This window comes from Squalius cephalus, assembly GCF_949319135.1.
Source record: "Squalius cephalus genome assembly, chromosome: 10".
NCBI lineage: Eukaryota > Metazoa > Chordata > Actinopteri > Cypriniformes > Leuciscidae > Squalius > Squalius cephalus.
In genome coordinates this window covers 8,762,145-8,774,846 of record NC_137131.1, presented here as the reverse complement: position 1 = coordinate 8,774,846, position 12,702 = coordinate 8,762,145, and the positions used below count along the sequence as shown (strand labels likewise).

The window sequence follows — 12,702 nt, the reverse complement described above, 5'->3', positions numbered from 1 at the left end:
AGGTGAAAATAAGTTGATAGGAAACTTTTATCAAAAATGGTAATCAAAACAGTTAACAAAACATTTTCAGTGAATAGATTACAGCTGCAGGGAACAGAGAGGACACAAGCTGTTGTTTAATATGACTATGTTCAGAATAAAATATTAGCATACTCTACACTACTGTATATACTAGGGTTGTCACAGTACCGAAATTTCAGTAGTCGGTACCAATACCAGTGAAATTTCATGGTTCTCGGTACCAATTTTGGTACAAAACTGTTGAATTAAGAACTTTTAAGAAAATGTTGTCCTGTTTTGTCTCATCCATTGGTTATCACTGTCAATCATCGCAGTTTCCCATTCAATCGCGTATTTAAATACGGTTGTCAATCCAGAAACTTTGCAGTGTACTTAGCAGCATGAAAAACTAAACTTGTATTCAAATTGTGAATTGGTAATAAACCAAAAGCAAGAGAAGATCCTCCCTTTATAATAACTAAGGCTGTCAATGTATAAAGCGCAAGCTCACTGAATTCTGCACTCTCGCGAAATCTCTCGTTAAAACAAGCTGTTCTAATTCTACAATACATTGTGTTTACAGTTGGTTATAACGAAAGGATTGGTGAGCATGCAGCTCGTGTTGAGCAAAACAAAACCTTGAATGTTTTCAGTGGTATCAAGTGGATTCTGACTACTTATTGAGCAGCACAGTTGATAGGCCACTACGTAACTTCACACGCTCAACAGATATGATTGTGATTGGCTACAATGCTCAACGCTTGTAAAAACACAGTCTAAACAGAAACCTTTGACGCTCAGAGAGTGCTCAAACATACGGGAACGAGAGTGTTTGAAAGCAGCATCCTATCAGTGGGTACTGAATATACCCGGTGCTTGGTACGTCAAAATTAGTTTAGTAGTTTAGTAGTATTATTTTAGTAGTACCAGTACGTTTGACAACCCTAGTATATACTGTATACTACTTTTATTTAAAAAAAGGAAATTAACACATTATGGCATTAAACATACGCTACAATGTTGTCACACGACATAATTTAGCGAATGGAGTGTTAACTAGAATACATTTATTATTTATAAATAATGAATAAAATAAATATAAATGTATTATTAAATATAATAATTTTTATTATAATTTAATATAATTTAAATGTAATATAATACAAAAACAATTCAAATTTGTGTTAAAATCTCTTAATTCCTGAGTGCTGAGTAAATAATAGCCTAAGTAAAAAACTTACTCTACCCAGCACTGTATACTGTTGCCTACTGTAATTTTTGACAGCTGTAGTAGTTGGTCTGGATATTCTATCCATACTATATGCAACAGAAATGTTAGTGTGGTATGCAGTCTCTCTCTCTCTCTCTCTCTCTCTCTCTCTCTCTCTCTCTCTCCATTTATCTGTCCGTCTGCTTACCCCCGCCTTCCCCTGATCATAAAGCAAATAAAAAGTTTATTAGCCTTCAAAATATCTGTCAAAGGACACGGCCCTGTGAGTGGAAAACAAAATACAGTGCAGTCACATGTTTACTGGCTGGACTACTCCCTTCCCCCCCACCATAAATAATCAGACATGCCATCCAGAGCAAACAAAAGCAACAGCAGTGCTCGGAAAAATAAAAGTTCTCCAATTGAGCAAAAAAAAAAAAAAAAAAAAAAAAAGAAGAAGAAAAAAAAAAGGGCACCAATACCAAGAAAAGCAAGCAGCGTGTTCCCATAGAACAGCAGGGGCAGACTCACACCTACACCAGAGAACCATCTGAGTAAATAACTGCTTCATTCTTTCCACCCTCATCACACCAAAAACTCCCACAATTCAACAAACAGTCGCAGGAACATCTAAAACCCTTGGGCTTCTCGGTGGGCGGAGTTTAGACTATATTATCTGATATTAGTGGCTTGTTATTAGCAACCTGATGCTATAAAGGGCTCGAGAAAGTGTGCAAAACACGTGGGTTTGCATTGAATGAGATGAAATTTACATCACTTCATGTAAAAAGTGAGGAAAAGGGGGTGGTTTTGAGATAAAGTTCAGGGCTGACTTAGAGAGTAAAGGGTTACTGTCTGGTCCTGCTCTCTAAGAGCTCAATAAAGAAGCCATGGAGATGAGGACTGAAGCGCTGGGCTGGAGAAGCCAGCTGTTTGTGTGTGTGTGTGTGTGTGAGAGAGAGAGAGTGTGTGTAAGTGAGTGACCTTCTCATGCACTGGAGTTGTGGGATGACATCATGAGGCAGGAATATAATAACAGGCTACAGAAGGGCCACTTCAGTGCCGTCTGACACTGACCGTCATCATTATGGACAAAAACACATCACGCTACACTATATTACATTAAAACATATATTACCATATATATACACACAGCACAGAAGTAAACGGGTTATATCAAGATGAATCATATTTTCCTTGACCTTTTGAAATATCCAGCAAAAATAATTTTCATTACAAAAAAAAAAAAGTGTAAAAGACACTATAATTATATTTTTAGTACACCATGAGAAAACAGTTTTTTTTCTTTCTTGTTTTAAGCATGAATTTGTCAGATTTATGCTCTAAACAATTACAATTATTATTCCTAAATAATTTATGGGAAAGAGAATATATGGGAAAGTTCATCAAACCTTCTGTTCCTTGCTGCATGAATACTGTGCCGAGTATCTGAAGGATCCCAACATCAGGAAAGAGCTGCTGAAGTTTTAAACAAGGTCTCTGATCTATTCAGACTGAACTTAACAGTTTACGCATTACATACCAACGGCTCCTCAGCCCTCCAATTTCTTTGTGATTTAAATTCCAGTAATAGAAAAAAAACAACCTTTCTTCATCAAATAAATCAATGAGCGATATTTCCATGCGGACCTGAGGCCCGTTAAATATGACGGAGGCTTATTTGAAAGGGACAGTCCCTAAGCCACTCTCTCACCCAAACCGCCAGCACCACGCTCTCCCCCTCCCACACTGACCAGCCAGGCGCTCGCACGCAGCAGAAAAAATAAATACCCTATTTATAGAAGCATAATTAAATATGCATGACAATATGACACTAAAGTCTTCCAGTACCATGAATGGACTGAAACTCTTCATTTCGGGTGACTAGCAGAAATGTGAGAAAACCCATCCAGAATGAACTCAAAAGAAAGGGACATGTGGATATAAACAAGTGAAATTTTGTGCTCATGTAGGTTTGATTAGGAAAAAGTCTTCTGAAAAGTTCTGTTTGAAAAACTAATTTGTCAGAATACTTGAATGTATATTATTTTGTGTTTTATATGTTACAATAATGTTATAATGTTACTATGCGTGTATATATACACACAAACATCTATCTGTCTATCTATCTATCTATCGGTCTGTCTATCTGTCTGTCTGTCTGTCTGTCTGTCTGTCTGTCTGTCTGTCTGTCTGTCTGTCTATCCATCCATCCATCCATCCATCCATCCATCCATCCATCCATCCATCCATCCATATACACACATACACACAAGTCGCAATGAATTAAAATGTCTATAAAAATGCTTACATGTTTATTTTATTAAATGTTTTTAAACCCAAATGAAAACAAGCGGAAACAAGATTTGAATCTAATGCCTCTCTCTATGTTTTATCTCTTTTAATCAATCCGAAAAAAAAAAAAAAAAAAATATGCCAAGAAACCATGTGTATATATTACTAATTTATGCGTTTCCTCTCAGGTGCTCTTTCTCAGCATTTTGCAAAGTCCCATGTGACCAAAGATAAAAAAGTGTTGAAATGAGTCAGACTTCTTTTATAAAAAGTAATACTTTGCTGCGTACGACTCACTCTCTCACTCTCAGGTCTGGTGGTTATGCCAGACGGAACATAAAACAGAAAGACGCTCCCTCAACCGTAAGATAAAGATTACTGCATGAGCACTGACGCTGCACACGCTTTGTTTACACAGAAACTTTTATGACATAAAAATACTTGGTGTGCACAGTTTGCACTGAGACAGTGCTGGAACAAGTATATTTGAGTCAACAGGATGTGATATTGAGACACTTCAAGATGAGGACATAAAGTACAATGTGTTGCTTTCAGTTGTTAATTGCGTCAGAAAGGCTGTCAACAAACAAACCAGATGATCAATCAGGAGATACGGAGGTCTAAAAAAACCAACATTAGGCTACGCAAAACCACAAGTCTGCTTCCTGCTGAGAGCGCTTTCAGGAGAACATCTTCTATATCGACTAAGACTTCACAAGCGCACCTTAATAATAACAACTTTCTTGTTGTTAATGCAGCTAGCTAAAAGATACGTCTTCATCGAAAACGACGGGAAAAAAGGCAATTAAGACAAAAGAGCAACGAAGGGATGATTCAAAGACTCTGTCAGGATCAAAACTAATGAGAAGAGAGAGGATGAACTTGGCACCGTTTCCGAGGTGAGCACGGGCCCCGGGCGAAGGAATTATTTGCTGTTTAACAAGCTAGCGAGCGCGGCTGACTGGCGGAGGGTAAAGCGACCCATTGTGAGCTGTCACTGTGATGTTTACAAAGCGCCCGTCCCCACACACGCACACGCACACACACACACACGCACAAACAGCCCCCTTGCGCTCCCCCTTTCCATCTCTTTGCCTGGAATTCATCTTTTGATCTGGCATTCAAAGGTAGCGGGGGTTTGATAGACGCGCTAGGCTAAAAGCAGCTCCAGACACAAGCACGATAAACTGCCAGACGATGACAGGCCAGGCATCTGAAGGCACGTTTAAAGTGAGGAGAACAACGTGCTGTCTAGGCGCTACAATAGCGAATCAAGAGACGTATTAGGCTGAACTGATCGGATACAAAAACGGTTCAAAGACAGATAATGCTAACAGATGACTGAGCTGCCGACGGAGCACAAGCGTGCCTCGCTATGGGCAACTTGATGCTAATCAGCGAAAATACATATTGATGACAGTGGATAGAAAACACGTTCATTAAAATCACTTAATGCAAAAGAAAAGGTCAGCAGTGGCTGTCTAGTCCTTTTAATTCTTGCGCCGTAACACTGCTTGAAAGTGACTCATGCGACTCGTCGAGCGCCGGACATCTGATGTCTTGCGAATCCTTCATTAAAATTCCTTGTTAGGATTATTTGATGTCATGGCTCCGCCGACGCACACACAAACACACGCGATAACCCCTCCAGGTGTTTGTGATTAGAAAACAACCCTTGAGAAGCCAACAAGGCCCCCTGCGTAATCGCTGACAGTGACAGCAATATTTCTCCTATTTGTCATCCCCTACGCTCACACTTCCACACATACAGCATCCTTGTGCATATATACATCTGTTTACGTGTCGCATTCGAGTGTAGAGTATAATATCTAAGCCAGCACTTGTGTGTGTCTTTATGTCACTAGCACATGTGGATTATGTACAGGCTTTGGGGGTTCCCTCTGTTTAAGACCAGTTTGGCTTGCCACACAAATCCCTATTTGTGGATTCACTTTACCCAGAAAAAAATGGAAAATGATAGAGGAAGTTTCTATATGTTATATACGGTGTATATATAGGGGAGTCCGGGCTAGCTATCGCAAGGTCAATATTACAAAAAAACATTTTTTGACTGGTTTTTCAGTTAAAATATCGAAAAATCCTTAAGAATTAACTTGAGTGGCAACACTGCATAACATATCAAGACTTATAATCATATAAAATTGTTCACTAAGTCTAAAAAATAAAGTTATTCAGGTTATTATCTTAATCAGTGTTGCTTCTCAAGTAAATGTTTATTGTTTTAAATTGTTTTAAACTGGAAAACAAGACAAAATTACCCACCAAGAATATAATTTTTAATTTTTATAATTTTTCAGTAACTAAGATTGAATAAAAATTCCAATTCATCTCTAGCCGTGGTTTTGTATGTTAGTTTCAAACATTTACGTCAAAACAGTCTAAATATAGTAAAAATAAAAAATGCAAACTAAAAAAAAAAAAGTAACATAATTTCTAATATCTGTTGGATAAAGTACATAATAAAAATGAATAAATAAATAAAATTCCTTTTTCACAATTGTTGTACTGTTTAAATGACAGTAACAAGCTTTTTGCAGACATATTCCATTATGACAATTCCCCCCATGTGGTTTGACCTGCTAAATAGAAATATTACACAAATTCAGCACCAAAAATGCAGAAAAAGTCTGCATATTTCATCGGGCCTGGCAATGACAGCAGAAATGTCAAATTTAAAAGCATACTGTATAAGTTACATAGAAAAAGACTTTCTAACACAGTTCCATTGATTTGCTTTAGAACTGTTAACTAGTAAAAGTGGCTGTTAACCCCAGAGTTTAGCAAAAAAGCAAACACCCCCAAAGAAAAAATGATCTGTTTAATGTTTGTCAGGAGGCAAAAATGAACAAAAAATGTTTTTCACTGATATGAAAACTTTGCTGAGACAGTAAATGCTGGACATATGTAAAGACAACAGCTTGTGTTATCCTCTGAGGGTCTGGTTTTGTGTACATCAAGGCAGGCCTGACTATGAAAAATGAGACTCGGACTAATCGGCCCTTTGATTGGTGGGAGATGTGCGTACAGGTGAAACTGTGTCCCAGAGGCCATTGCGAAGTAGAGGAGGCTGTTTACACAGCGTTAAGAGGTCTGGAGATTGGGCTCCTCAGACAGAAAAGTCTGCTAATAGATTAGCGCATAGCACTGTCGTGGACTAAGCACATCTTCTTGTTCTCCACAGAGCTGGAGGGCTTTTTCTTAAATGTCACAGTTATTAGATTGACTTTTTTTTTCGGCAGGATGGTCCTAAGGGCTTCCTGGGAAGGTTTAAAAGTTGTCAAGGTTTTATGAGAAAGTTTAAGGAAAAAAAATATATCCGGATACACCACTATACTGCTTTCCCAATCGCTTATTTTAATCCAGTCCCAATCCATCGCTGTCTCATTTTAGTTGAAAATGACAAAGTAGGCTGTGCGAGTGATCCTTAAAGAAACAGTACACCTCAAAATAAAAATGATGTTATTTATTCACTCTTATTTACAGTACGTGTCATTCCAAACCCATTTGAGTCCTTTCTGGGCAACATTTAAAGAGATATACTGCTGCTCAGAAGTTTGGGGGTTTACAGAAATGCTTTTGAAAGAATTCTCTTATGGATACTAAAGGTGGTCGCACACCGGACGCGCAGCTCAGCGCCGCGCCACGTCTAGGACAACTCGAGGTATCGCACACCGGACGCGCACTTTCTCAATTTATGGCCAACAATATTGTTATGTTTAAGGACATTATGGAATTAAGATAATGTCTGTACTATGTTATGATTGTACTGTACAATTAAACAGAATTGTTGCTGAGTCTGCAGTCTGAATTCACTTTACCTCAGAGCGTCCGTTAACTGAATGAATTGAAAATATCACCTGAAAATCCGATAACATCATCCATTTTCATTCAAGCAGCTGATTTCTGTAAATTAATGTAAAAGTAAATGTATATTGCAGCACAGGGTGACGTCAGTATATACATTAACGACGATTTGAGACAAATAAATGTACATTTAATGTAAAACTATGTAAATGGCGCTCTGTGGCGCGGCAGGATTTTGAACACGGTCCTGAGCCGTTGCTGGGCGCCGCGGACAGACGCCGCCGGTGTGTGTACTCTCATAGAGAATAACGTGTTCGAATTTAAAAGACGTGGCGCTGCGAGGCGCGGCGCCGAGCCGCGCATTTATTTGATGAAAACACAGTAAAACAGTAATATTGTTCAATACTATTACAATTTCAAATAAGCATTTTCTATGTTAATATATTTTAAAATGTAATTTTCAAACTTTTGAATGGTAGTGTAAATTCAATAATGAATACATTTAAAACCATTCTTGCAAAAGTTACATTTTCACAGTGTTTTAGAGGCAACACAAGTGCAATCCAATAACTGGCCTCAACTATAATAAAGACAATACTAAAGTAACAGAATATGGAAATAGAAACAGAAATAATTGTTTATAAAATACCACTGACAAAATTAATAAATCTTTGCAGTTAAACAATTTGGGTGAACTATTCCTTTAATATCCTAACTAAAAATACATGTGAAAAGTGAAACAGTGTTAGCCATTCACTGTCAGTGTCACCTAATTAAAATTCATACGCTACAGGAATGCTCCTTCACTGGCATGAGAATATGCGTACTGAAGATCAGGACTGTTTGTATTAATTGAGTTCTTCTTTCTCTTGCTAATTCTGCCTTCTTTTGTTCAGTTTCTAGATTGGACATTTATCTGCAATGCAAAAGAGGGCCGGTCAGCTTCCTGTTAAGTATCTAATTGATGCAATTTCCAAAAAGCCTCTTCACATGGAAAACAGGCGCTCGTAGAATCACGGCCTCTTGGAAACACGCTCGCTGTTTAGATTTCTAAACTAATTCATGTAGAATACATAAATAAATCAATGTTATATACCCACTTCAAACCATTACTACTCCCTCCCATGGCTGCACTTTTCTACCAATCTATTAATATTAATGACAACACTAAACATATCAAATTGCTGTGCTCAAACCATGTAAGGCTCGGTGAATGATTGCAGTAGATAAGCACTGTCTTAAAAAAAGAAAAAAAAGAGAAAACACTGACTGGTAACGGTTAGGGTTGACAAGCATTCCGTCTAGCGAGTATAATAAAAAACGATCGAGGGTGCGCATGAAGGTATGAAGGGAGAGTGTTTGCATGTGTGTGTTTGTGTATTTGTTTCCATGTGGAAGGCGGGAGGTGGGGGTGCATGACTGTTGATGGATGGACGAGAGCGATGATGAAGGAGGTATAGAGAGAGTAAACAGGGCGCTGTGTGGAGCCTGGTACGGATGTGTGACCCCGGGCCTGGGGGTCGTCTCAGCTATGCGCCTCTGACAGCCTCAGTTTGTAGTTTGTTTGGATTCCGAAGCTCCGCCTCAGGAGCAGCTTAACAACAGATGGCAAGAGAGGGGATCCATTCATGGAGCCGGACATAAGGAGACATACGCAAACACACACAAGGTGATGTATGCTGAGATCTGTGCATGAATGTTGGCTTGTTTTCTCTCTGCCTTAAATGAAGGCACACATAGAAATGTACAAAATGACATTTTCAAAATAGACTAGTTGATGGGACCCAGGTGACTGCAAAAAGGGTGCTAGGGGTCATAGAAATAATACAAAATAAAATTAAATTGGGTTACACTTTATTCTAGGGTGTCTTTGTTACACTGTAATTATACATTTAAGTACTGAGTAATACTAAGTAACTAAATGTACTTAATATAGGGTTAGGATTAGGGTTTGGTTTAGGGTTAGTTGCATGTTTATTTGCATGTAATTATGCATAATTTACAGTTATTACTATAGTAACTACATTTAACATATGTAACAAAGACACTGTGAAATAAAGTGTTACCTAAAAGTGTTACCTAATTATTTATTTTATTATATTATTCATTTTATTTTATAAAATAACAATTAAATAATATATATATCCATATATATCCAAGTAAATGATGTAAATGTAAAATGTAAAATTAACTTTGAGTGTTGGATGACTACAAAGCCCAGAAACGTTAAAAACACAATATCTATATGTAAAAACAAAAAGAATTATTGTTAATAATGAAACAAATAATAATAATAATAAAAACTCTAATATCAGCCAATAACTGATATCGCACCAATATATGGTGCATCCCTAATATTAAGCAAAAAAAAAATTAAGTAAAAAAAAAAAAAAAAAGACGACAGAAAATTACCTATTGAATACACTAACCCATTAGTTGGTTATTGGATGACTAGTTGACCATCCTGATCCATGCCTAACACACAAAAGCACAAGCATGCACTGAAACAGTCGCATAGACACACGCACCCTATCATTTAATTTAAATTCCCCTTGTCATTTAATACACACCTCAATCCAGCATCCGACGCCAGATTCCGTCTATCAAGAGAGTTATTGAATTACGATTGTGTTTATTGCCCCTTTAGTGTGATGTATACCCATAAACATCCTTCTAGCATACAAGAAAAGCCATCTGCAAAATATTGTCTCCTCATCTCCAAGCTCTCTTCCATGTCAATTATGTCTTTAGACTTCACAGTCTCGCGGTGATGGAGTGGCCGTAAAACCCACTCACATTAATACTCCATTGTGCATCTGCTGCTAACGGTAATTAAAGAACTAAATGACTCATAAGAATAGATGAATTAACCACAAGCAGAAAAAAATGAGAAGGGAACGAGAGGCGCGGGGAACCTGCCACATAGAAATATGTGCCGTTAAGAGTGCAGTTCGGTACTATAAGGAATGATGAAGCCACCTTCTTAGTGGTGAGGTGTCTGTGTGACACTGACTTTTGCCACCATTGACTGAGGCATAAAGAGATGGCAGGACATGATTGGGAGAAACAAGCCAGTAGAAAGCAATGCAGGTCATTATGTTAGAGAATGGCTGTGTCCAAAATCGCAATCTCTCTCACTCTCAGTGACAGCTTTTGTACCTTTTTTCCTCTGAAAGTGTAGGTAATCCAGACGTACTACATTCGCCATGTTGTTATTACCACGTGACGTACCATGTGAGTTGCGTCACTTCACTCCCATTCACAAATCCTCTCCTGAGGCCTCATGGGACAGTAAAGTGTCCATGCACACTTCAGAATCTCGTCAGTAGTAGGTCATCCGGATACGTTTGTCTACCCTTTTATGAGTACTGTGAATTCAGACATACTTCTTTTGTCACATACTGTTTTTCGACTACTATATAGGCTAAACATTAAAATTATATCACTACACCATTTTCAGGGGGGGGGGGGGGGGCACTCGTATCTATGGTTCCATCAAAAACCTTTAAGATTGATGGAACCGTTCCATTGCACGAAAGGTTCTTTATACGGGGAAAAAAATCTTTAGATTATTCTTAGTTCTTCACCAAAAAAAAAAAAAAAAATACTGAAGGGTTCTTTGTGGAACCCAAAATGGTTCTAATATGGCATTGCTGCGGAAAACCCCCTTTTGAAACCTTTAGATTTAAGAATGCAGAGTCTGGTTTTTAAATGACAGATTTAATTTACAGATTGGTATCAGTACCATTTCCAGTGTCGTTTTCATTACCATCAGATTATATATAAATATATATAAATATATATTACATATAAAAAAAAATGAAGATAAACTCCATCTTACATTGCAGTGCATGGCTGCAAGATTGCAAAGATTTAGTAAAAAATTGGCAACCACAAGCACGTAGTAGAGACTTTCTGTAAACATTCTGTAATATTTTGTCTCCTCTCTTTTTTGGCAAAAAAGTTTACATTTTTTTCGTCAACGATATTGCATGTGTATATATATGATACGTTTACACAACAAACGATATGCTTAAAATGGAAATTATTAAAATTAAAAAGTTTTAAAAAGTTAAAAAGAATTAAAACTTTTTAGAATTAAAAAGTTTTTCCTTTGAGTTTTCTGAGTACAGGCCTATTTTGCCATTCGCACGGATCCGCAAAAACAAACAAACAAAAAAAAAAACCTGTATTTTGCTGCCAGGCCATTAGATGGCGATGAAACACTATACACGTAATACAATGCGTTTTTGTTGTTTACAGAGAGACCGTTTTCAAAAACTTTTGAACACTTTGGAACTCGTTTTCAAAAGTTTGCGTTTTCATGCACCAAAAACGCTGTTGTCGTGTAAATGAACAACCAAAATGCATAAAAAGTTTTACGTTTTTAGTAGGGCTGTCAGTTAAACGCGTTATTAACGGCGTTAACGCAAACCCATTTTAATGGCGTTAATTTTTTTATCGCGAGATTAACGCCTAGCAAACTTTTTGTCGTTTTTTTCACATGCTTTTGCAACAACTAGTAACGTTAGTAAAACTACAACACACACTTGTTTGGGCTTGCGAGCCGGCCAAAGAGTGGACGAGAAGCCGCGTCTAGGACAACTTGTATCGCACATCGGACGTGCACTTTCTCAGTTTATGGCCAGCAATAAAAACGCCGAATGGCGCCGCCGGTGTGTGTACACTCATAGAGAATAATGTGTTCGAATTTTAAATACGAGGTGCTGCGCTTCGCTTCTGGTCCAGTGTGCGACCCCCTTTAATGTTACGTTTTGAGTGGATGAATGATGAGCGCGAGACACCGAAATGGATGCTAATAAGATTCTGAATGGAAAGTTTACTTTTAAAAAGTTGCCAAATGGTTCAATTGACAAGACCAAAGTGATCTGTGTGTTTTGTCGTTGTGAACTGAGCTATCATCGCAGCACGTCCAGTCTGAAACTTGACCACTTGATGGCCAAGCACACACACAGCTGATGCGAATTCTCCGCCCCCTCGTCAATATCAGGACCTCGTCAGTATTTCTTTCACCCTTTTATTGATGGACAGTGTTACATTGTGTGAGAGATTATTTGCTCCAAGTAAGAATGTTAGTGTGAAATTGAACACTACAGTATATGCCAATGTTGTTTTCAATAAAAAAAAACATTTGCACAAAGCAAACCGATCCACTTTTCCATGTTGATAAGAGCATTAAAATGAGAAAAAAAATAATGGGACAAAAAGAAATCAAGAGACATTTAGAAATAATTGCACTTAATCGCGAGTTAACTATGACATTACTGCGATTAATCGCGATTAAATATTTGAATCGTTTGACAGCACTAGTTTTTAGTTGAAAACGGTGTCGTGTAAACAGCCCCATAGTC

General features: G+C 37.7%; 1 protein-coding gene across 17 annotated transcripts in view; it reads right to left on the bottom strand.

Annotated features, from left to right (window-relative positions):
• Nucleotides 1-12,702, bottom strand: part of foxp1b (forkhead box P1b) — a 196,802-nt gene that overhangs the window by 66,779 nt on the left and 117,321 nt on the right. The window lies entirely within an intron of this gene.